This window comes from Ambystoma mexicanum, unplaced genomic scaffold (genome assembly GCF_040938575.1).
Source record: "Ambystoma mexicanum isolate Mex_15411 unplaced genomic scaffold, UKY_AmexF1_1 Mex_scaf1, whole genome shotgun sequence".
NCBI lineage: Eukaryota > Metazoa > Chordata > Amphibia > Caudata > Ambystomatidae > Ambystoma > Ambystoma mexicanum.
The window spans coordinates 3,603,791-3,625,821 of record NW_027182324.1 but is presented as its reverse complement, the minus strand read 5'-3'; the positions used below and the strand labels follow the sequence as shown (position 1 = coordinate 3,625,821).

The 22,031-nt window shown below is 40.8% G+C and overlaps 12 non-coding genes across 12 annotated transcripts; 2 read left to right on the top strand and 10 right to left on the bottom strand.

The window, feature by feature from the left end:
- Positions 1-743: 743 nt before the first annotated feature.
- TRNAT-AGU (transfer RNA threonine (anticodon AGU)) lies at positions 744-817 on the bottom strand. The gene has a single exon. It is a non-coding gene; the product is annotated as a tRNA-Thr (tRNA).
- A 767-nt stretch (positions 818-1,584) lies between these two features.
- Positions 1,585-1,658, bottom strand: TRNAT-AGU (transfer RNA threonine (anticodon AGU)). Its single transcript has one exon. It is a non-coding gene; the product is annotated as a tRNA-Thr (tRNA).
- Positions 1,659-2,423: 765 nt separating this feature from the next.
- TRNAT-AGU (transfer RNA threonine (anticodon AGU)) lies at positions 2,424-2,497 on the bottom strand. Its single transcript has one exon. It is a non-coding gene; the product is annotated as a tRNA-Thr (tRNA).
- Positions 2,498-4,943: 2,446 nt separating this feature from the next.
- Positions 4,944-5,017, bottom strand: TRNAT-AGU (transfer RNA threonine (anticodon AGU)). Its single transcript has one exon. It is a non-coding gene; the product is annotated as a tRNA-Thr (tRNA).
- Positions 5,018-9,982: 4,965 nt separating this feature from the next.
- On the bottom strand, positions 9,983-10,056 carry TRNAT-AGU (transfer RNA threonine (anticodon AGU)). The gene has a single exon. It is a non-coding gene; the product is annotated as a tRNA-Thr (tRNA).
- A 2,445-nt stretch (positions 10,057-12,501) lies between these two features.
- TRNAT-AGU (transfer RNA threonine (anticodon AGU)) lies at positions 12,502-12,575 on the bottom strand. The gene has a single exon. It is a non-coding gene; the product is annotated as a tRNA-Thr (tRNA).
- Positions 12,576-15,023: 2,448 nt separating this feature from the next.
- On the bottom strand, positions 15,024-15,097 carry TRNAT-AGU (transfer RNA threonine (anticodon AGU)). The gene has a single exon. It is a non-coding gene; the product is annotated as a tRNA-Thr (tRNA).
- Positions 15,098-15,555: 458 nt separating this feature from the next.
- On the top strand, positions 15,556-15,628 carry TRNAK-UUU (transfer RNA lysine (anticodon UUU)). The gene has a single exon. It is a non-coding gene; the product is annotated as a tRNA-Lys (tRNA).
- A 237-nt stretch (positions 15,629-15,865) lies between these two features.
- Positions 15,866-15,939, bottom strand: TRNAT-AGU (transfer RNA threonine (anticodon AGU)). The gene has a single exon. It is a non-coding gene; the product is annotated as a tRNA-Thr (tRNA).
- Positions 15,940-19,227: 3,288 nt separating this feature from the next.
- On the bottom strand, positions 19,228-19,301 carry TRNAT-AGU (transfer RNA threonine (anticodon AGU)). Its single transcript has one exon. It is a non-coding gene; the product is annotated as a tRNA-Thr (tRNA).
- A 458-nt stretch (positions 19,302-19,759) lies between these two features.
- Positions 19,760-19,832, top strand: TRNAK-UUU (transfer RNA lysine (anticodon UUU)). The gene has a single exon. It is a non-coding gene; the product is annotated as a tRNA-Lys (tRNA).
- Positions 19,833-20,069: 237 nt separating this feature from the next.
- Positions 20,070-20,143, bottom strand: TRNAT-AGU (transfer RNA threonine (anticodon AGU)). The gene has a single exon. It is a non-coding gene; the product is annotated as a tRNA-Thr (tRNA).
- Between the last annotated feature and the right edge of the window lie 1,888 nt (positions 20,144-22,031).

Here is a 22,031-nt window from a genome sequence, read left to right as displayed (position 1 = left end):
CCTTCCTCATGTAATCATTTAGAAGTGAAATCCACTTTTTTAAGGCTGGGCTTCTGTTGCAATATAACTTTTCAAAATGTTTTCCAATTGACTGAAACTCCATTGCACAAAACGAGCATGTCATTAATCGTCGATTTAGAGTGGACTGCATTGCCCAGTGTGTGCATTGAGGAGCACATGTTCGTATTTACTGGGGAGCAAGTTTGCACTCATGAATGTGGCAAAACATTCAAATCCGTAAGTGGGTGAACATTAAAGTCCTAGATGCTGCAAATCTCTATATCTGGATACGGAATGACTGAAAAAAGTTATGTCTCCAGTGTCAAAATGTGTGTAATGCACTAGTAATTCATTTCCTTTATTGACCAGTGAGGTAGCCATGTATGGAGGTGCTGTAGAGTGAAAATCAAGTTTCAAATGGCAGTGATCCATGTGCCTGGATAGCTCAGTCGGTAGAGCATCAGACTTTTAATCTGAGGGTCCAGGGTTCAAGTCCCTGTTCAGGCGTACCTTTGCTTCTTTTACAAAAAATTAAGCAGGAAATATGAATTGCTCATTCTAATATGTGCTATTTCTGATGGCATCGCAACCTTGGGCAATATGACTCTAAGGTAGTGGAGTCCAGAGTTCTTGGATGCTTTGCCAACATATGAAGCCTGACTGTGCTTCTAAATAGCATGAAATAGCAATCTTTGTACAAAGTTTTAATATTGGGGAGACAGATTGGTCGAAAAAAAGCAGACAGGCGCTGCTGAGATTCGAACTCAGGATCTCCTGTTTACTAGACAGGCGCTTTAACCAACTAAGCCACAGCACCTTTTTTGCATCTGGTCTCCTTTCCTTCCTCATGTAATCATTTAGAAGTGAAATCCACTTTTTTAAGGCTGGGCTTCTGTTGCAATATAACTTTTCAAAATGTTTTCCAATTGACTGAAACTCCATTGCACAAAACAAGCATGTCATTAATCGTCGATTTAGAGTGGACTGCATTGCCCAGTGTGTGCATTGAGGAGCACATGTTCGTCTTTACTGGGGAGCAAGTTTGCACTCATGAATGTGGCAAAACATTCAAATCCGTAAGTGGGTGAACATTAAAGTCCTAGATGCTGCAAATCTCTATATCTGGATACGGAATGACTGAAAAAAGTTATGTCTCCAGTGTCGAAATGTGTGTAATGCACTAGTAATTCATTTCCTTTATTGACCAGTGAGGTAGCCATGTATGGAGGTGCTGTAGAGTGAAAATCAAGTTTCAAATGGGCAGTGATCCCTGTGCCTGGATAGCTCAGTCGGTAGAGCATCAGACTTTTAATCTGAGGGTCCAGGGTTCAAGTCCCTGTTCAGGCGTACCTTTGCTTCTTTTACAAAAAATTAAGCAGGAAATATGAATTGCTCATTCTAATATGTGCTGTTTCTGATGGCATCGCAACCTTGGGCAATATGACTCTAAGGTAGTGGAGTCCAGAGTTCTTGGATGCTTTGCCAACATTTCAAGCCTGACTGTGCTTCTAAATAGCATGAAATAGCAATCTTTGTACAAAGTTTTAATATTGGGGAGACAGATTGGTCGAAAAAAAAGCAGACAGGCGCTGCTGAGATTCGAACTCAGGATCTCCTGTTTACTAGACAGGCGCTTTAACCAACTAAGCCACAGCACCTTTTTTGCATCTGGTCTCCTTTCCTTCCTCATGTAATCATTTAGAAGTGAAATCCACTTTTTTAAGGCTGGGCTTCTGTTGCAATATAACTTTTCAAAATGTTTTCCAATTGACTGAAACTCCATTGCACAAAACGAGCATGTCATTAATCGTCGATTTAGAGTGGACTGCATTGCCCAGTGTGTGCATTGAGGAGCACATGTTCGTATTTACTGGGGAGCAAGTTTGCACTCATGAATGTGGCAAAACATTCAAATCCGTAAGTGGGTGAACATTAAAGTCCTAGATGCTGCAAATCTCTATATCTGGATACGGAATGACTGAAAAAAGTTATGTCTCCAGTGTCAAAATGTGTGTAATGCACTAGTAATTCATTTCCTTTATTGACCAGTGAGGTAGCCATGTATGGAGGTGCTGTAGAGTGAAAATCAAGTTTCAAATGGCAGTGATCCATGTGCCTGGATAGCTCAGTAGGTAGAGCATCAGACTTTTAATCTGAGGGTCCAGGGTTCAAGTCCCTGTTCAGGCGTACCTTTGCTTCTTTTACAAAAAATTAAGCAGGAAATATGAATTGCTCATTCTAATATGTGCTATTTCTGATGGCATCGCAACCTTGGGCAATATGACTCTAAGGTAGTGGAGTCCAGAGTTCTTGGATGCTTTGCCAACATATGAAGCCTGACTGTGCTTCTAAATAGCATGAAATAGCAATCTTTGTACAAAGTTTTAATATTGGGGAGACAGATTGGTCGAAAAAAAGCAGACAGGCGCTGCTGAGATTCGAACTCAGGATCTCCTGTTTACTAGACAGGCGCTTTAACCAACTAAGCCACAGCACCTTTTTTGCATCTGGTCTCCTTTCCTTCCTCATGTAATCATTTAGAAGTGAAATCCACTTTTTTAAGGCTGGGCTTCTGTTGCAATATAACTTTTCAAAATGTTTTCCAATTGACTGAAACTCCATTGCACAAAACAAGCATGTCATTAATCGTCGATTTAGAGTGGACTGCATTGCCCAGTGTGTGCATTGAGGAGCACATGTTCGTCTTTACTGGGGAGCAAGTTTGCACTCATGAATGTGGCAAAACATTCAAATCCGTAAGTGGGTGAACATTAAAGTCCTAGATGCTGCAAATCTCTATATCTGGATACGGAATGACTGAAAAAAGTTATGTCTCCAGTGTCGAAATGTGTGTAATGCACTAGTAATTCATTTCCTTTATTGACCAGTGAGGTAGCCATGTATGGAGGTGCTGTAGAGTGAAAATCAAGTTTCAAATGGGCAGTGATCCCTGTGCCTGGATAGCTCAGTCGGTAGAGCATCAGACTTTTAATCTGAGGGTCCAGGGTTCAAGTCCCTGTTCAGGCGTACCTTTGCTTCTTTTACAAAAAATTAAGCAGGAAATATGAATTGCTCATTCTAATATGTGCTATTTCTGATGGCATCGCAACCTTGGGCAATATGACTCTAAGGTAGTGGAGTCCAGAGTTCTTGGATGCTTTTCCAACATTTCAAGCCTGACTGTGCTTCTAAATAGCATGAAATAGCAATCTTTGTACAAAGTTTTAATATTGGGGAGACAGATTGGTCGAAAAAAAAGCAGACAGGCGCTGCTGAGATTCGAACTCAGGATCTCCTGTTTACTAGACAGGCGCTTTAACCAACTAAGCCACAGCCCCTTTTTTGCATCTGGTCTCCTTTCCTTCCTCATGTAATCAATCAGAAGTGAAATCCACTTTTTTAAGGCTGGGCTTCTGTTGCAATATAACTTTTCAAAATGTTTTCCAATTGACTGAAACTCCATTGCACAAAACGAGCATGTCATTAATCGTCTATTTAGAGTGGACTGCATTGCCCAGTGTGTGCATTGAGGAGCACATGTTCGTCTTTACTGGGGAGCAAGTTTGCACTCATGAATGTGGCAAAACATTCAAATCCGTAAGTGGGTGAACATTAAAGTCCTAGATGCTGCAAATCTCTATATCTGGATACGGAATGACTGAAAAAAGTTATGTCTCCAGTGTCAAAATGTGTGTAATGCACTAGTAATTCATTTCCTTTATTGACCAGTGAGGTAGCCATGTATGGAGGTGCTGTAGAGTGAAAATCAAGTTTCAAATGGGCAGTGATCCCTGTGCCTGGATAGCTCAGTCGGTAGAGCATCAGACTTTTAATCTGAGGGTCCAGGGTTCAAGTCCCTGTTCAGGCGTACCTTTGCTTCTTTTACAAAAAATTAAGCAGGAAATATGAATTGCTCATTCTAATATGTGCTATTTCTGATGGCATCGCAACCTTGGGCAATATGACTCTAAGGTAGTGGAGTCCAGAGTTCTTGGATGCTTTGCCAACATATCAAGCCTGACTGTGCTTCTAAATAGCATGAAATAGCAATCTTTGTACAAAGTTTTAATATTGGGGAGACAGATTGGTCGAAAAAAAGCAGACAGGCGCTGCTGAGATTCTAACTCAGGATCTCCTGTTTACTAGACAGGCGCTTTAACCAACTAAGCCACAGCACCTTTTTTGCATCTGGTCTCCTTTCCTTCCTCGTGTAATCATTTAGAAGTGAAATCCACTTTTTTAAGGCTGGGCTTCTGTTGCAATATAACTTTTCAAAATGTTTTCCAATTGACTGAAACTCCATTGCACAAAACGAGCATGTCATTAATCGTCGATTTAGAGTGGACTGCATTGCCCAGTGTGTGCATTGAGGAGCACATGTTCGTATTTACTGGGGAGCAAGTTTGCACTCATGAATGTGGCAAAACATTCATATCCGTAAGTGGGTGAACATTAAAGTCCTAGATGCTGCAAATCTCTATATCTGGATACGGAATGACTGAAAAAAGTTATGTCTCCAGTGTCAAAATGTGTGTAATGCACTAGTAATTCATTTCCTTTATTGACCAGTGAGGTAGCCATGTATGGAGGTGCTGTAGAGTGAAAATCAAGTTTCAAATGGCAGTGATCCATGTGCCTGGATAGCTCAGTAGGTAGAGCATCAGACTTTTAATCTGAGGGTCCAGGGTTCAAGTCCCTGTTCAGGCGTACCTTTGCTTCTTTTACAAAAAATTAAGCAGGAAATATGAATTGCTCATTCTAATATGTGCTATTTCTGATGGCATCGCAACCTTGGGCAATATGACTCTAAGGTAGTGGAGTCCAGAGTTCTTGGATGCTTTGCCAACATATGAAGCCTGACTGTGCTTCTAAATAGCATGAAATAGCAATCTTTGTACAAAGTTTTAATATTGGGGAGACAGATTGGTCGAAAAAAAGCAGACAGGCGCTGCTGAGATTCGAACTCAGGATCTCCTGTTTACTAGACAGGCGCTTTAACCAACTAAGCCACAGCACCTTTTTTGCATCTGGTCTCCTTTCCTTCCTCATGTAATCATTTAGAAGTGAAATCCACTTTTTTAAGGCTGGGCTTCTGTTGCAATATAACTTTTCAAAATGTTTTCCAATTGACTGAAACTCCATTGCACAAAACAAGCATGTCATTAATCGTCGATTTAGAGTGGACTGCATTGCCCAGTGTGTGCATTGAGGAGCACATGTTCGTCTTTACTGGGGAGCAAGTTTGCACTCATGAATGTGGCAAAACATTCAAATCCGTAAGTGGGTGAACATTAAAGTCCTAGATGCTGCAAATCTCTATATCTGGATACGGAATGACTGAAAAAAGTTATGTCTCCAGTGTCGAAATGTGTGTAATGCACTAGTAATTCATTTCCTTTATTGACCAGTGAGGTAGCCATGTATGGAGGTGCTGTAGAGTGAAAATCAAGTTTCAAATGGGCAGTGATCCCTGTGCCTGGATAGCTCAGTCGGTAGAGCATCAGACTTTTAATCTGAGGGTCCAGGGTTCAAGTCCCTGTTCAGGTGTACCTTTGCTTCTTTTACAAAAAATTAAGCAGGAAATATGAATTGCTCATTCTAATATGTGCTGTTTCTGATGGCATCACAACCTTGGGCAATATGACTCTAAGGTAGTGGAGTCCAGAGTTCTTGGATGCTTTGCCAACATTTCAAGCCTGACTGTGCTTCTAAATAGCATGAAATAGCAATCTTTGTACAAAGTTTTAATATTGGGGAGACAGATTGGTCGAAAAAAAAGCAGACAGGCGCTGCTGAGATTCGAACTCAGGATCTCCTGTTTACTAGACAGGCGCTTTAACCAACTAAGCCACAGCCCCTTTTTTGCATCTGGTCTCCTTTCCTTCCTCATGTAATCAATCAGAAGTGAAATCCACTTTTTTAAGGCTGGGCTTCTGTTGCAATATAACTTTTCAAAATGTTTTCCAATTGACTGAAACTCCATTGCACAAAACGAGCATGTCATTAATCGTCGATTTAGAGTGGACTGCATTGCCCAGTGTGTGCATTGAGGAGCACATGTTCGTCTTTACTGGGGAGCAAGTTTGCACTCATGAATGTGGCAAAACATTCAAATCCGTAAGTGGATGAACATTAAAGTCCTAGATGCTGCAAATCTCTATATCTGGATACGGAATGACTGAAAAAAGTTATGTCTCCAGTGTCAAAATGTGTGTAATGCACTAGTAATTCATTTCCTTTATTGACCAGTGAGGTAGCCATGTATGGAGGTGCTGTAGAGTGAAAATCAAGTTTCAAATGGGCAGTGATCCCTGTGCCTGGATAGCTCAGTCGGTAGAGCATCAGACTTTTAATCTGAGGGTCCAGGGTTCAAGTCCCTGTTCAGGCGTACCTTTGCTTCTTTTACAAAAAATTAAGCAGGAAATATGAATTGCTCATTCTAATATGTGCTATTTCTGATGGCATCGCAACCTTGGGCAATATGACTCTAAGGTAGTGGAGTCCAGAGTTCTTGGATGCTTTGCCAACATATCAAGCCTGACTGTGCTTCTAAATAGCATGAAATAGCAATCTTTGTACAAAGTTTTAATATTGGGGAGACAGATTGGTCGAAAAAAAGCAGACAGGCGCTGCTGAGATTCGAACTCAGGATCTCCTGTTTACTAGACAGGCGCTTTAACCAACTAAGCCACAGCCCCTTTTTTGCATCTGGTCTCCTTTCCTTCCTCATGTAATCAATCAGAAGTGAAATCCACTTTTTTAAGGCTGGGCTTCTGTTGCAATATAACTTTTCAAAATGTTTTCCAATTGACTGAAACTCCATTGCACAAAACGAGCATGTCATTAATCGTCGATTTAGAGTGGACTGCATTGCCCAGTGTGTGCATTGAGGAGCACATGTTCGTCTTTACTGGGGAGCAAGTTTGCACTCATGAATGTGGCAAAACATTCAAATCCGTAAGTGGGTGAACATTAAAGTCCTAGATGCTGCAAATCTCTATATCTGGATACGGAATGACTGAAAAAAGTTATGTCTCCAGTGTCAAAATGTGTGTAATGCACTAGTAATTCATTTCCTTTATTGACCAGTGAGGTAGCCATGTATGGAGGTGCTGTAGAGTGAAAATCAAGTTTCAAATGGGCAGTGATCCCTGTGCCTGGATAGCTCAGTCGGTAGAGCATCAGACTTTTAATCTGAGGGTCCAGGGTTCAAGTCCCTGTTCAGGCGTACCTTTGCTTCTTTTACAAAAAATTAAGCAGGAAATATGAATTGCTCATTCTAATATGTGCTATTTCTGATGGCATCGCAACCTTGGGCAATATGACTCTAAGGTAGTGGAGTCCAGAGTTCTTGGATGCTTTGCCAACATATCAAGCCTGACTGTGCTTCTAAATAGCATGAAATAGCAATCTTTGTACAAAGTTTTAATATTAGGGAGACAGATTGGTCGAAAAAAAGCAGACAGGCGCTGCTGAGATTCTAACTCAGGATCTCCTGTTTACTAGACAGGCGCTTTAACCAACTAAGCCACAGCACCTTTTTTGCATCTGGTCTCCTTTCCTTCCTCGTGTAATCATTTAGAAGTGAAATCCACTTTTTTAAGGCTGGGCTTCTGTTGCAATATAACTTTTCAAAATGTTTTCCAATTGACTGAAACTCCATTGCACAAAACGAGCATGTCATTAATCGTCGATTTAGAGTGGACTGCATTGCCCAGTGTGTGCATTGAGGAGCACATGTTCGTATTTACTGGGGAGCAAGTTTGCACTCATGAATGTGGCAAAACATTCAAATCCGTAAGTGGGTGAACATTAAAGTCCTAGATGCTGCAAATCTCTATATCTGGATACGGAATGACTGAAAAAAGTTATGTCTCCAGTGTCAAAATGTGTGTAATGCACTAGTAATTCATTTCCTTTATTGACCAGTGAGGTAGCCATGTATGGAGGTGCTGTAGAGTGAAAATCAAGTTTCAAATGGGCAGTGATCCCTGTGCCTGGATAGCTCAGTCGGTAGAGCATCAGACTTTTAATCTGAGGGTCCAGGGTTCAAGTCCCTGTTCAGGCGTACCTTTGCTTCTTTTACAAAAAATTAAGCAGGAAATATGAATTGCTCATTCTAATATGTGCTATTTCTGATGGCATCGCAACCTTGGGCAATATGACTCTAAGGTAGTGGAGTCCAGAGTTCTTGGATGCTTTGCCAACATATCAAGCCTGACTGTGCTTCTAAATAGCATGAAATAGCAATCTTTGTACAAAGTTTTAATATTGGGGAGACAGATTGGTCGAAAAAAAGCAGACAGGCGCTGCTGAGATTCTAACTCAGGATCTCCTGTTTACTAGACAGGCGCTTTAACCAACTAAGCCACAGCACCTTTTTTGCATCTGGTCTCCTTTCCTTCCTCGTGTAATCATTTAGAAGTGAAATCCACTTTTTTAAGGCTGGGCTTCTGTTGCAATATAACTTTTCAAAATGTTTTCCAATTGACTGAAACTCCATTGCACAAAACGAGCATGTCATTAATCGTCGATTTAGAGTGGACTGCATTGCCCAGTGTGTGCATTGAGGAGCACATGTTCGTATTTACTGGGGAGCAAGTTTGCACTCATGAATGTGGCAAAACATTCAAATCCGTAAGTGGGTGAACATTAAAGTCCTAGATGCTGCAAATCTCTATATCTGGATACGGAATGACTGAAAAAAGTTATGTCTCCAATGTCAAAATGTGTGTAATGCACTAGTAATTCATTTCCTTTATTGACCAGTGAGGTAGCCATGTATGGAGGTGCTGTAGAGTGAAAATCAAGTTTCAAATGGCAGTGATCCATGTGCATGGATAGCTCAGTCGGTAGAGCATCAGACTTTTAATCTGAGGGTCCAGGGTTCAAGTCCCTGTTCAGGCGTACCTTTGCTTCTTTTACAAAAAATTAAGCAGGAAATATGAATTGCTCATTCTAATATGTGCTATTTCTGATGGCATCGCAACCTTGGGCAATATGACTCTAAGGTAGTGGAGTCCAGAGTTCTTGGATGCTTTGCCAACATATCAAGCCTGACTGTGCTTCTAAATAGCATGAAATAGCAATCTTTGTACAAAGTTTTAATATTGGGGAGACAGATTGGTCGAAAAAAAGCAGACAGGCGCTGCTGAGATTCTAACTCAGGATCTCCTGTTTACTAGACAGGCGCTTTAACCAACTAAGCCACAGCACCTTTTTTGCATCTGGTCTCCTTTCCTTCCTCATGTAATCATTTAGAAGTGAAATCCACTTTTTTAAGGCTGGGCTTCTGTTGCAATATAACTTTTCAAAATGTTTTCCAATTGACTGAAACTCCATTGCACAAAACGAGCATGTCATTAATCGTCGATTTAGAGTGGACTGCATTGCCCAGTGTGTGCATTGAGGAGCAAATGTTCGTATTTACTGGGGAGCAAGTTTGCACTCATGAATGTGGCAAAACATTCAAATCCGTAAGTGGGTGAACATTAAAGTCCTAGATGCTGCAAATCTCTATATCTGGATACGGAATGACTGAAAAAAGTTATGTCTCCAGTGTCAAAATGTGTGTAATGCACTAGTAATTCATTTCCTTTATTGACCAGTGAGGTAGCCATGTATGGAGGTGCTGTAGAGTGAAAATCAAGTTTCAAATGGCAGTGATCCATGTGCCTGGATAGCTCAGTCGGTAGAACATCAGACTTTTAATCTGAGGGTCCAGGGTTCAAGTCCCTGTTCAGGCGTACCTTTGCTTCTTTTACAAAAAATTAAGCAGGAAATATGAATTGCTCATTCTAATATGTGCTATTTCTGATGGCATCGCAACCTTGGGCAATATGACTCTAAGGTAGTGGAGTCCAGAGTTCTTGGATGCTTTGCCAACATATGAAGCCTGACTGTGCTTCTAAATAGCATGAAATAGCAATCTTTGTACAAAGTTTTAATATTGGGGAGACAGATTGGTCGAAAAAAAGCAGACAGGCGCTGCTGAGATTCGAACTCAGGATCTCCTGTTTACTAGACAGGCGCTTTAACCAACTAAGCCACAGCACCTTTTTTGCATCTGGTCTCCTTTCCTTCCTCATGTAATCATTTAGAAGTGAAATCCACTTTTTTAAGGCTGGGCTTCTGTTGCAATATAACTTTTCAAAATGTTTTCCAATTGACTGAAACTCCATTGCACAAAACAAGCATGTCATTAATCGTCGATTTAGAGTGGACTGCATTGCCCAGTGTGTGCATTGAGGAGCACATGTTCGTCTTTACTGGGGAGCAAGTTTGCACTCATGAATGTGGCAAAACATTCAAATCCGTAAGTGGGTGAACATTAAAGTCCTAGATGCTGCAAATCTCTATATCTGGATACGGAATGACTGAAAAAAGTTATGTCTCCAGTGTCGAAATGTGTGTAATGCACTAGTAATTCATTTCCTTTATTGACCAGTGAGGTAGCCATGTATGGAGGTGCTGTAGAGTGAAAATCAAGTTTCAAATGGGCAGTGATCCCTGTGCCTGGATAGCTCAGTCGGTAGAGCATCAGACTTTTAATCTGAGGGTCCAGGGTTCAAGTCCCTGTTCAGGCGTACCTTTGCTTCTTTTACAAAAAATTAAGCAGGAAATATGAATTGCTCATTCTAATATGTGCTGTTTCTGATGGCATCGCAACCTTGGGCAATATGACTCTAAGGTAGTGGAGTCCAGAGTTCTTGGATGCTTTGCCAACATTTCAAGCCTGACTGTGCTTCTAAATAGCATGAAATAGCAATCTTTGTACAAAGTTTTAATATTGGGGAGACAGATTGGTCGAAAAAAAAGCAGACAGGCGCTGCTGAGATTCAAACTCAGGATCTCCTGTTTACTAGACAGGCGCTTTAACCAACTAAGCCACAGCCCCTTTTTTGCATCTGGTCTCCTTTCCTTCCTCATGTAATCAATCAGAAGTGAAATCCACTTTTTTAAGGCTGGGCTTCTGTTGCAATATAACTTTTCAAAATGTTTTCCAATTGACTGAAACTCCATTGCACAAAACGAGCATGTCATTAATCGTCGATTTAGAGTGGACTGCATTGCCCAGTGTGTGCATTGAGGAGCACATGTTCGTCTTTACTGGGGAGCAAGTTTGCACTCATGAATGTGGCAAAACATTCAAATCCGTAAGTGGGTGAACATTAAAGTCCTAGATGCTGCAAATCTCTATATCTGGATACGGAATGACTGAAAAAAGTTATGTCTCCAGTGTCAAAATGTGTGTAATGCACTAGTAATTCATTTCCTTTATTGACCAGTGAGGTAGCCATGTATGGAGGTGCTGTAGAGTGAAAATCAAGTTTCAAATGGCAGTGATCCATGTGCATGGATAGCTCAGTCGGTAGAGCATCAGACTTTTAATCTGAGGGTCCAGGGTTCAAGTCCCTGTTCAGGCGTACCTTTGCTTCTTTTACAAAAAATTAAGCAGGAAATATGAATTGCTCATTCTAATATGTGCTATTTCTGATGGCATCGCAACCTTGGGCAATATGACTCTAAGGTAGTGGAGTCCAGAGTTCTTGGATGCTTTGCCAACATATCAAGCCTGACTGTGCTTCTAAATAGCATGAAATAGCAATCTTTGTACAAAGTTTTAATATTGGGGAGACAGATTGGTCGAAAAAAAGCAGACAGGCGCTGCTGAGATTCTAACTCAGGATCCCCTGTTTACTAGACAGGCGCTTTAACCAACTAAGCCACAGCACCTTTTTTGCATCTGGTCTCCTTTCCTTCCTCATGTAATCATTTAGAAGTGAAATCCACTTTTTTAAGGCTGGGCTTCTGTTGCAATATAACTTTTCAAAATGTTTTCCAATTGACTGAAACTCCATTGCACAAAACGAGCATGTCATTAATCGTCGATTTAGAGTGGACTGCATTGCCCAGTGTGTGCATTGAGGAGCACATGTTCGTATTTACTGGGGAGCAAGTTTGCACTCATGAATGTGGCAAAACATTCAAATCCGTAAGTGGGTGAACATTAAAGTCCTAGATGCTGCAAATCTCTATATCTGGATACGGAATGACTGAAAAAAGTTATGTCTCCAGTGTCAAAATGTGTGTAATGCACTAGTAATTCATTTCCTTTATTGACCAGTGAGGTAGCCATGTATGGAGGTGCTGTAGAGTGAAAATCAAGTTTCAAATGGCAGTGATCCATGTGCCTGGATAGCTCAGTCGGTAGAGCATCAGACTTTTAATCTGAGGGTCCAGGGTTCAAGTCCCTGTTCAGGCGTACCTTTGCTTCTTTTACAAAAAATTAAGCAGGAAATATGAATTGCTCATTCTAATATGTGCTGTTTCTGATGGCATCGCCACCTTGGGCAATATGACTCTAAGGTAGTGGAGTCCAGAGTTCTTGGATGCTTTGCCAACATTTCAAGCCTGACTGTGCTTCTAAATAGCATGAAATAGCAATCTTTGTACAAAGTTTTAATATTGGGGAGACAGATTGGTCGAAAAAAAGCAGACAGGCGCTGCTGAGATTCGAACTCAGGATCTCCTGTTTACTAGACAGGCGCTTTAACCAACTAAGCCACAGCACCTTTTTTGCATCTGGTCTCCTTTCCTTCCTCATGTAATCATTTAGAAGTGAAATCCACTTTTTTAAGGCTGGGCTTCTGTTGCAATATAACTTTACAAAATGTTTTCCAATTGACTGAAACTCCATTGCACAAAACGAGCATGTCATTAATCGTTGATTTAGAGTGGACTGCATTGCCCAGTGTGTGTATTGAGGAGCACATGTTCGCCTTTACTGGGGAGCAATTTTGCACTCATGAATGTGGCAAAACATTCAAATCCGTAAGTGGGTGAACATTAAAGTCCTAGATGCTGCAAATCTCTATATCTGGATACGGAATGACTGAAAAAAGTTATGTCTCCAGTGTCAAAATGTGTGTAATGCACTAGTAATTCATTTCCTTTATTGACCAGTGAGGTAGCCATGTATGGAGGTGCTGTAGAGTGAAAATCAAGTTTCAAATGACAGTGATCCATCTGCCTGGATAGCTCAGTCGGTAGAGCATCAGACTTTTAATCTGAGGGTCCAGGGTTCACGTCCCTGTTCAGGCGTACCTTTGCTTCTTTTACAAAAAATTAAGCAGGAAATATGAATTGCTCATTCTAATATGTGCTATTTCTGATGGCATCGCAACCTTGGGCAATATGACTCTAAGGTAGTGGAGTCCAGAGTTCTTGGATGCTTTGCCAACATATCAAGCCTGACTGTGCTTCTAAATAGCATGAAATAGCAATCTTTGTACAAAGTTTTAATATTGGGGAGACAGATTGGTCGAAAAAAAGCAGACAGGCGCTGCTGAGATTCGAACTCAGGATCTCCTGTTTACTAGACAGGCGCTTTAACCAACTAAGCACCAGCACCTTTTTTGCATCTGGTCTCCTTTCCTTCCTCATGTAATCATTTAGAAGTGAAATCCACTTTTTTATGGCTGGGCTTCTGTTGCAATATAACTTTTCAAAATGTTTTCAAATTGACTGAAACTCCATTGCACAAAACGAGCATGTCATTAATAGTCGATTTAGAGTGGACTGCATTGCCCAGTGTGTGCATTGAGGAGCACATGTTCGTCTTTACTGGGGAGCAAGTTTGCACTCATTAATGTGGCAAAACATTCAAATCCGTAAGTGGGTGAACATTAAAGTCCTAGATGCTGCAAATCTCTATATCTGGATACGGAATGACTGAAAAAAGTTATGTCTCCAGTGTCAAAATGTGTGTAATGCACTAGTAATTCATTACCTTTATTGACCAGTGAGGTAGCCATGTATGGAGGTGCTGTAGAGTGAAAATCAAGTTTCAAATGGGCAGTGATCCCTGTGCCTGGATAGCTCAGTCGGTAGAGCATCAGACTTTTAATCTGAGGGTCCAGGGTTCAAGTCCCTGTTCAGGCGTATCTTTGCTTCTTTTACAAAAAATTTAGCAGGAAAAATGAATTGCTCATTCTAATATGTGCTATTTCTGATGGCATCGCAACCTTGGGCAATATGACTCTAAGGTAGTGGAGTCCAGAATTCTTGGATGCTTTGCCAACATTTCAAGCCTGACTGTGCTTCTAAATAGCATGAAATAACAATCTTTGTACAAAGTTTTAATATTGGGGAGACAGATTGGTCGAAAAAAAAGCAGACAGGCACTGCTGAGATTCAAACTCAGGATCTCCTGTTTACTAGACAGGCACTTTAACCAACTAAGCCACAGCACCTCTTTTGCATCTGATCTCCTGTCCTTCCTCATGTAATCATTTAGAAGTGAAATCCACTTTTTTTAAGGCTGGGCTTCTGTTGCAATATAACTTTACAAAATGTTTTCCAATTGACTGAAACTCCATTGCACAAAACGAGCATGTCATTAATCGTTGATTTAGAGTGGACTGCATTGCCCAGTGTGTGTATTGAGGAGCACATGTTCGCCTTTACTGGGGAGCAATTTTGCACTCATGAATGTGGCAAAACATTCAAATCCGTAAGTGGGTGAACATTTAAGTCCTAGATGCTGCAAATCTCAATATCTGGATACGGAATGACTGAAAAAAGTTATGTCTCCAGTGTCAAAATGTGTGTAATGCACTAGTAATTCATTTCCTTTATTGACCATTGAGGTAGCCATGTATGGCGGTGCTGTAGAGTGAAAATCAAGTTTCAAATGGGCAGTGATCCCTGTGCCTGCATAGCTCAGTCGGTAGAGCTTCAGACTTTTAATCTGAGGGTCCAGGGTTCAAGTCCCTGTTCAGGCGTACCTTTGCTTCTTTTACAAAAAATTAAGCAGGAAATATGAATTGCTCATTCTAATATGTGCTATTTCTGATAGCATCGCAACCTTGGGCAATATGACTCTAAGGTAGTTGAGTCCAGAGTTCTTGGATGCTTTGCCAACATTTCAAGCCTGACTGTGCTTCTAAATAGCATGAAATAGCAATCTTTGTACAAAGTTTTAATATTGGGGAGACAGATTGGTCGAAAAAAAAGCAGACAGGCGCTGCTGAGATTCGAACTCAGGATCTCCTGTTTACTAGACAGGCGCTTTAACCAACTAAGCCACAGCACCTTTTTTGCATCTGGTCTCCTTTCCTTCCTCATGTAATCATTTAGAAGTGAAATCCACTTTTTTAAGGCTGGGCTTCTATTGCAATATAACTTTTCAAAATGTTTTCCAATTGACTGAAACTCCATTGCACAAAACGAGCATGTCATTAATCGTCGATTTAGAGTGGACTGCATTGCCCAGTGTGTGCATTGAGGAGCACATGTTCGTCTTTACTGGGGAGCAAGTTTGCACTCATGAATGTGGCAAAACATTCAAATCCGTAAGTGGGTGAACATTAAAGTCCTAGATGCTGCAAATCTCTATATCTGGATACGGAATGACTGAAAAAAAGTTATGTCTCCAGTGTCAAAATGTGTGTAATGCACTAGTAATTCATTTCCTTTATTGACCAGTGAGGTAGCCATGTATGGAGGTGCTGTAGAGTGAAAATCAAGTTTCAAATGGGCAGTGATCCCTGTGCCTGGATAGCTCAGTTGGTAGAGCATCAGACTTTTAATCTGAGGGTCCAGGGTTCAAGTCCCTGTTCAGGCGTACCTTTGCTTCTTTTACAAAAAATTAAGCAGGAAATATGAATTGCTCATTCTAATATGTGCTATTTCTGATGGCATCGCAACCTTGGGCAATATGACTCTAAGGTAGTGGAGTCCAGAGTTCTTGGATGCTTTGCCAACATTTCAAGCCTGACTGTGCTTCTAAATAGCATGAAATAGCAATCTTTGTACAAAGTTTTAATATTGGGGAGACAGATTGGTCGAAAAAAAAGCAGACAGGCGCTGCTGAGATTCGAACTCAGGATCTCCTGTTTACTAGACAGGCGCTTTAACCAACTAAGCCACAGCACCTTTTTTGCATCTGGTCTCCTTTCCTTCCTCATGTAATCATTTAGAAGTGAAATCCACTTTTTTAAGGCTGGGCTTCTATTGCAATATAACTTTTCAAAATGTTTTCCAATTGACTGAAACTCCATTGCACAAAACGAGCATGTCATTAATCGTCGATTTAGAGTGGACTGCATTGCCCAGTGTGTGCATTGAGGAGCACATGTTCGTCTTTACTGGGGAGCAAGTTTGCACTCATGAATGTGGCAAAACATTCAAATCCGTAAGTGGGTGAACATTAAAGTCCTAGATGCTGCAAATCTCTATATCTGGATACGGAATGACTGAAAAAAGTTATGTCTCCAGTGTCAAAATGTGTGTAATGCACTAGTAATTCATTTCCTTTATTGACCAGTGAGGTAGCCATGTATGGAGGTGCTGTAGAGTGAAAATCAAGTTTCAAATGGGCAGTGATCCCTGTGCCTGGATAGCTCAGTAGGTAGAGCATCAGACTTTTAATCTGAGGGTCCAGGGTTCAAGTCCCTGTTCAGGCGTATCTTTGCTTCTTTTACAAAAAATTTAGCAGGAAATATGAATTGCTCATTCTAATATGTGCTATTTCTGATGGCATCGCAACCTTGGGCAATATGACTCTAAGGTAGTGGAGTCCAGAATTCTTGGATGCTTTGCCAACATTTCAAGCCTGACTGTGCTTCTAAATAGCATGAAATAGCAATCTTTGTACAAAGTTTTAATATTGGGGAGACAGATTGGTCGAAAAAAAAGCAGACAGGCGCTGCTGAGATTCGAACTCAGGATCTCCTGTTTACTAGACAGGCGCTTTAACCAACTAAGTCAGAGCACCTTTTTTGCATCTGGTCTCCTTTCCTTCCTCATGTAATCATTTAGAAGTGAAATCCACTTTTTAAGGCTGGGCTTCTGTTGCAATATAACTTTTCAAAATGTTTTCCAATTGACTGAAACTCCATTGCACAAAACGAGCATGTCATTAATCGTCGATTTAGAGTGGACTGCATTGCCCAGTGTGTGCATTGAGGAGCACATGTTCGTCTTTACTGGGGAGCAAGTTTGCACTCATTAATGTGGCAAAACATTCAAATCCGTAAGTGGGTGAACATTAAAGTCCTAGATGCTGCAAATCTCTATATCTGGATACGGAATGACTGAAAAAAGTTATGTCTCCAGTGTCAAAATGTGTGTAATGCACTAGTAATTCATTTCCTTTATTGACCAGTGAGGTAGCCATGTATGGAGGTGCTGTAGAGTGAAAATCAAGTTTCAAATGGCAGTGATCCATCTGCCTGGATAGCTCAGTCGGTAGAGCATCAGACTTTTAATCTGAGGGTCCAGGGTTCAAGTCCCTGTTCAGGCGTACCTTTGCTTCTTTTACAAAAAAATAAGCAGGAAATATGAATTGCTCATTCTAATATGTGCTATTTCTGATGGCATCGCAACCTTGGGCAATATGACTCTAAGGTAGTGGAGTCCAGAGTTCTTGGATGCTTTGCCAACATTTCAAGCCTGACTGTGCTTCTAAATAGCATGAAACAGCAATCTTTGTACAAAGTTTTAATATTGGGGAGACAGATTGGTCGAAAAAAAGCAGACAGGCGCTGCTGAGATTCGAACTCAGGATCTCCTGTTTACTAGACAGGCGCTTTAACCAACTAAGCACCAGCACCTTTTTTGCATCTGGTCTCCTTTCCTTCCTCATGTAATCATTTAGAAGTGAAATCCACTTTTTTATGGCTGGGCTTCTGTTGCAATATAACTTTTCAAAATGTTTTCAAATTGACTGAAACTCCATTGCACAAAACGAGCATGTCATTAATAGTCGATTTAGAGTGGACTGCATTGCCCAGTGTGTGCATTGAGGAGCACATGTTCGTCTTTACTGGGGAGCAAGTTTGCACTCATTAATGTGGCAAAACATTCAAATCCGTAAGTGGGTGAACATTAAAGTCCTAGATGCTGCAAATCTCTATATCTGGATACGGAATGACTGAAAAAAGTTATGTCTCCAGTGTCAAAATGTGTGTAATGCACTAGTAATTCATTACCTTTATTGACCAGTGAGGTAGCCATGTATGGAGGTGCTGTAGAGTGAAAATCAAGTTTCAAATGGGCAGTGATCCCTGTGCCTGGATAGCTCAGTCGGTAGAGCATCAGACTTTTAATCTGAGGGTCCAGGGTTCAAGTCCCTGTTCAGGCGTATCTTTGCTTCTTTTACAAAAAATTTAGCAGGAAAAATGAATTGCTCATTCTAATATGTGCTATTTCTGATGGCATCGCAACCTTGGGCAATATGACTCTAAGGTAGTGGAGTCCAGAATTCTTGGATGCTTTGCCAACATTTCAAGCCTGACTGTGCTTCTAAATAGCATGAAATAACAATCTTTGTACAAAGTTTTAATATTGGGGAGACAGATTGGTCGAAAAAAAAGCAGACAGGCACTGCTGAGATTCAAACTCAGGATCTCCTGTTTACTAGACAGGCACTTTAACCAACTAAGCCACAGCACCTCTTTTGCATCTGATCTCCTGTCCTTCCTCATGTAATCATTTAGAAGTGAAATCCACTTTTTTTAAGGCTGGGCTTCTGTTGCAATATAACTTTACAAAATGTTTTCCAATTGACTGAAACTCCATTGCACAAAACGAGCATGTCATTAATCGTTGATTTAGAGTGGACTGCATTGCCCAGTGTGTGTATTGAGGAGCACATGTTCGCCTTTACTGGGGAGCAATTTTGCACTCATGAATGTGGCAAAACATTCAAATCCGTAAGTGGGTGAACATTTAAGTCCTAGATGCTGCAAATCTCAATATCTGGATACGGAATGACTGAAAAAAGTTATGTCTCCAGTGTCAAAATGTGTGTAATGCACTAGTAATTCATTTCCTTTATTGACCATTGAGGTAGCCATGTATGGCGGTGCTGTAGAGTGAAAATCAAGTTTCAAATGGGCAGTGATCCCTGTGCCTGCATAGCTCAGTCGGTAGAGCTTCAGACTTTTAATCTGAGGGTCCAGGGTTCAAGTCCCTGTTCAGGCGTACCTTTGCTTCTTTTACAAAAAATTAAGCAGGAAATATGAATTGCTCATTCTAATATGTGCTATTTCTGATAGCATCGCAACCTTGGGCAATATGACTCTAAGGTAGTTGAGTCCAGAGTTCTTGGATGCTTTGCCAACATTTCAAGCCTGACTGTGCTTCTAAATAGCATGAAATAGCAATCTTTGTACAAAGTTTTAATATTGGGGAGACAGATTGGTCGAAAAAAAAGCAGACAGGCGCTGCTGAGATTCGAACTCAGGATCTCCTGTTTACTAGACAGGCGCTTTAACCAACTAAGCCACAGCACCTTTTTTGCATCTGGTCTCCTTTCCTTCCTCATGTAATCATTTAGAAGTGAAATCCACTTTTTTAAGGCTGGGCTTCTATTGCAATATAACTTTTCAAAATGTTTTCCAATTGACTGAAACTCCATTGCACAAAACGAGCATGTCATTAATCGTCGATTTAGAGTGGACTGCATTGCCCAGTGTGTGCATTGAGGAGCACATGTTCGTCTTTACTGGGGAGCAAGTTTGCACTCATGAATGTGGCAAAACATTCAAATCCGTAAGTGGGTGAACATTAAAGTCCTAGATGCTGCAAATCTCTATATCTGGATACGGAATGACTGAAAAAAAGTTATGTCTCCAGTGTCAAAATGTGTGTAATGCACTAGTAATTCATTTCCTTTATTGACCAGTGAGGTAGCCATGTATGGAGGTGCTGTAGAGTGAAAATCAAGTTTCAAATGGGCAGTGATCCCTGTGCCTGGATAGCTCAGTTGGTAGAGCATCAGACTTTTAATCTGAGGGTCCAGGGTTCAAGTCCCTGTTCAGGCGTACCTTTGCTTCTTTTACAAAAAATTAAGCAGGAAATATGAATTGCTCATTCTAATATGTGCTATTTCTGATGGCATCGCAACCTTGGGCAATATGACTCTAAGGTAGTGGAGTCCAGAGTTCTTGGATGCTTTGCCAACATTTCAAGCCTGACTGTGCTTCTAAATAGCATGAAATAGCAATCTTTGTACAAAGTTTTAATATTGGGGAGACAGATTGGTCGAAAAAAAAGCAGACAGGCGCTGCTGAGATTCGAACTCAGGATCTCCTGTTTACTAGACAGGCGCTTTAACCAACTAAGCCACAGCACCTTTTTTGCATCTGGTCTCCTTTCCTTCCTCATGTAATCATTTAGAAGTGAAATCCACTTTTTTAAGGCTGGGCTTCTATTGCAATATAACTTTTCAAAATGTTTTCCAATTGACTGAAACTCCATTGCACAAAACGAGCATGTCATTAATCGTCGATTTAGAGTGGACTGCATTGCCCAGTGTGTGCATTGAGGAGCACATGTTCGTCTTTACTGGGGAGCAAGTTTGCACTCATGAATGTGGCAAAACATTCAAATCCGTAAGTGGGTGAACATTAAAGTCCTAGATGCTGCAAATCTCTATATCTGGATACGGAATGACTGAAAAAAGTTATGTCTCCAGTGTCAAAATGTGTGTAATGCACTAGTAATTCATTTCCTTTATTGACCAGTGAGGTAGCCATGTATGGAGGTGCTGTAGAGTGAAAATCAAGTTTCAAATGGGCAGTGATCCCTGTGCCTGGATAGCTCAGTAGGTAGAGCATCAGACTTTTAATCTGAGGGTCCAGGGTTCAAGTCCCTGTTCAGGCGTATCTTTGCTTCTTTTACAAAAAATTTAGCAGGAAATATGAATTGCTCATTCTAATATGTGCTATTTCTGATGGCATCGCAACCTTGGGCAATATGACTCTAAGGTAGTGGAGTCCAGAATTCTTGGATGCTTTGCCAACATTTCAAGCCTGACTGTGCTTCTAAATAGCATGAAATAGCAATCTTTGTACAAAGTTTTAATATTGGGGAGACAGATTGGTCGAAAAAAAAGCAGACAGGCGCTGCTGAGATTCGAACTCAGGATCTCCTGTTTACTAGACAGGCGCTTTAACCAACTAAGTCAGAGCACCTTTTTTGCATCTGGTCTCCTTTCCTTCCTCATGTAATCATTTAGAAGTGAAATCCACTTTTTAAGGCTGGGCTTCTGTTGCAATATAACTTTTCAAAATGTTTTCCAATTGACTGAAACTCCATTGCACAAAACGAGCATGTCATTAATCGTCGATTTAGAGTGGACTGCATTGCCCAGTGTGTGCATTGAGGAGCACATGTTCGTCTTTACTGGGGAGCAAGTTTGCACTCATTAATGTGGCAAAACATTCAAATCCGTAAGTGGGTGAACATTAAAGTCCTAGATGCTGCAAATCTCTATATCTGGATACGGAATGACTGAAAAAAGTTATGTCTCCAGTGTCAAAATGTGTGTAATGCACTAGTAATTCATTTCCTTTATTGACCAGTGAGGTAGCCATGTATGGAGGTGCTGTAGAGTGAAAATCAAGTTTCAAATGGCAGTGATCCATCTGCCTGGATAGCTCAGTCGGTAGAGCATCAGACTTTTAATCTGAGGGTCCAGGGTTCAAGTCCCTGTTCAGGCGTACCTTTGCTTCTTTTACAAAAAAATAAGCAGGAAATATGAATTGCTCATTCTAATATGTGCTATTTCTGATGGCATCGCAACCTTGGGCAATATGACTCTAAGGTAGTGGAGTCCAGAGTTCTTGGATGCTTTGCCAACATTTCAAGCCTGACTGTGCTTCTAAATAGCATGAAACAGCAATCTTTGTACAAAGTTTTAATATTGGGGAGACAGATTGGTCGAAAAAAAAGCAGACAGGTGCTGCTGAGATTCGAACTCAGGATCTCCTGTTTACTAGAAAGGCGCTTTAACCAACTAAGCCACAGCACCTTTTTTGCATCTGGTCTCCTTTCCTTCCTCATGTAATCATTTAGAAGTGAAATCCACTTTTTTAAGGCTGGGCTTCTGTTGCAATATAACTTTTCAAAATGTTTTCCAATTGACTGAAACTCCATTGCACAAAACAAGCATGTCATTAATCGTCGATTTAGAGTGGACTGCATTGCCCAGTGTGTGCATTGAGGAGCACATGTTCGTC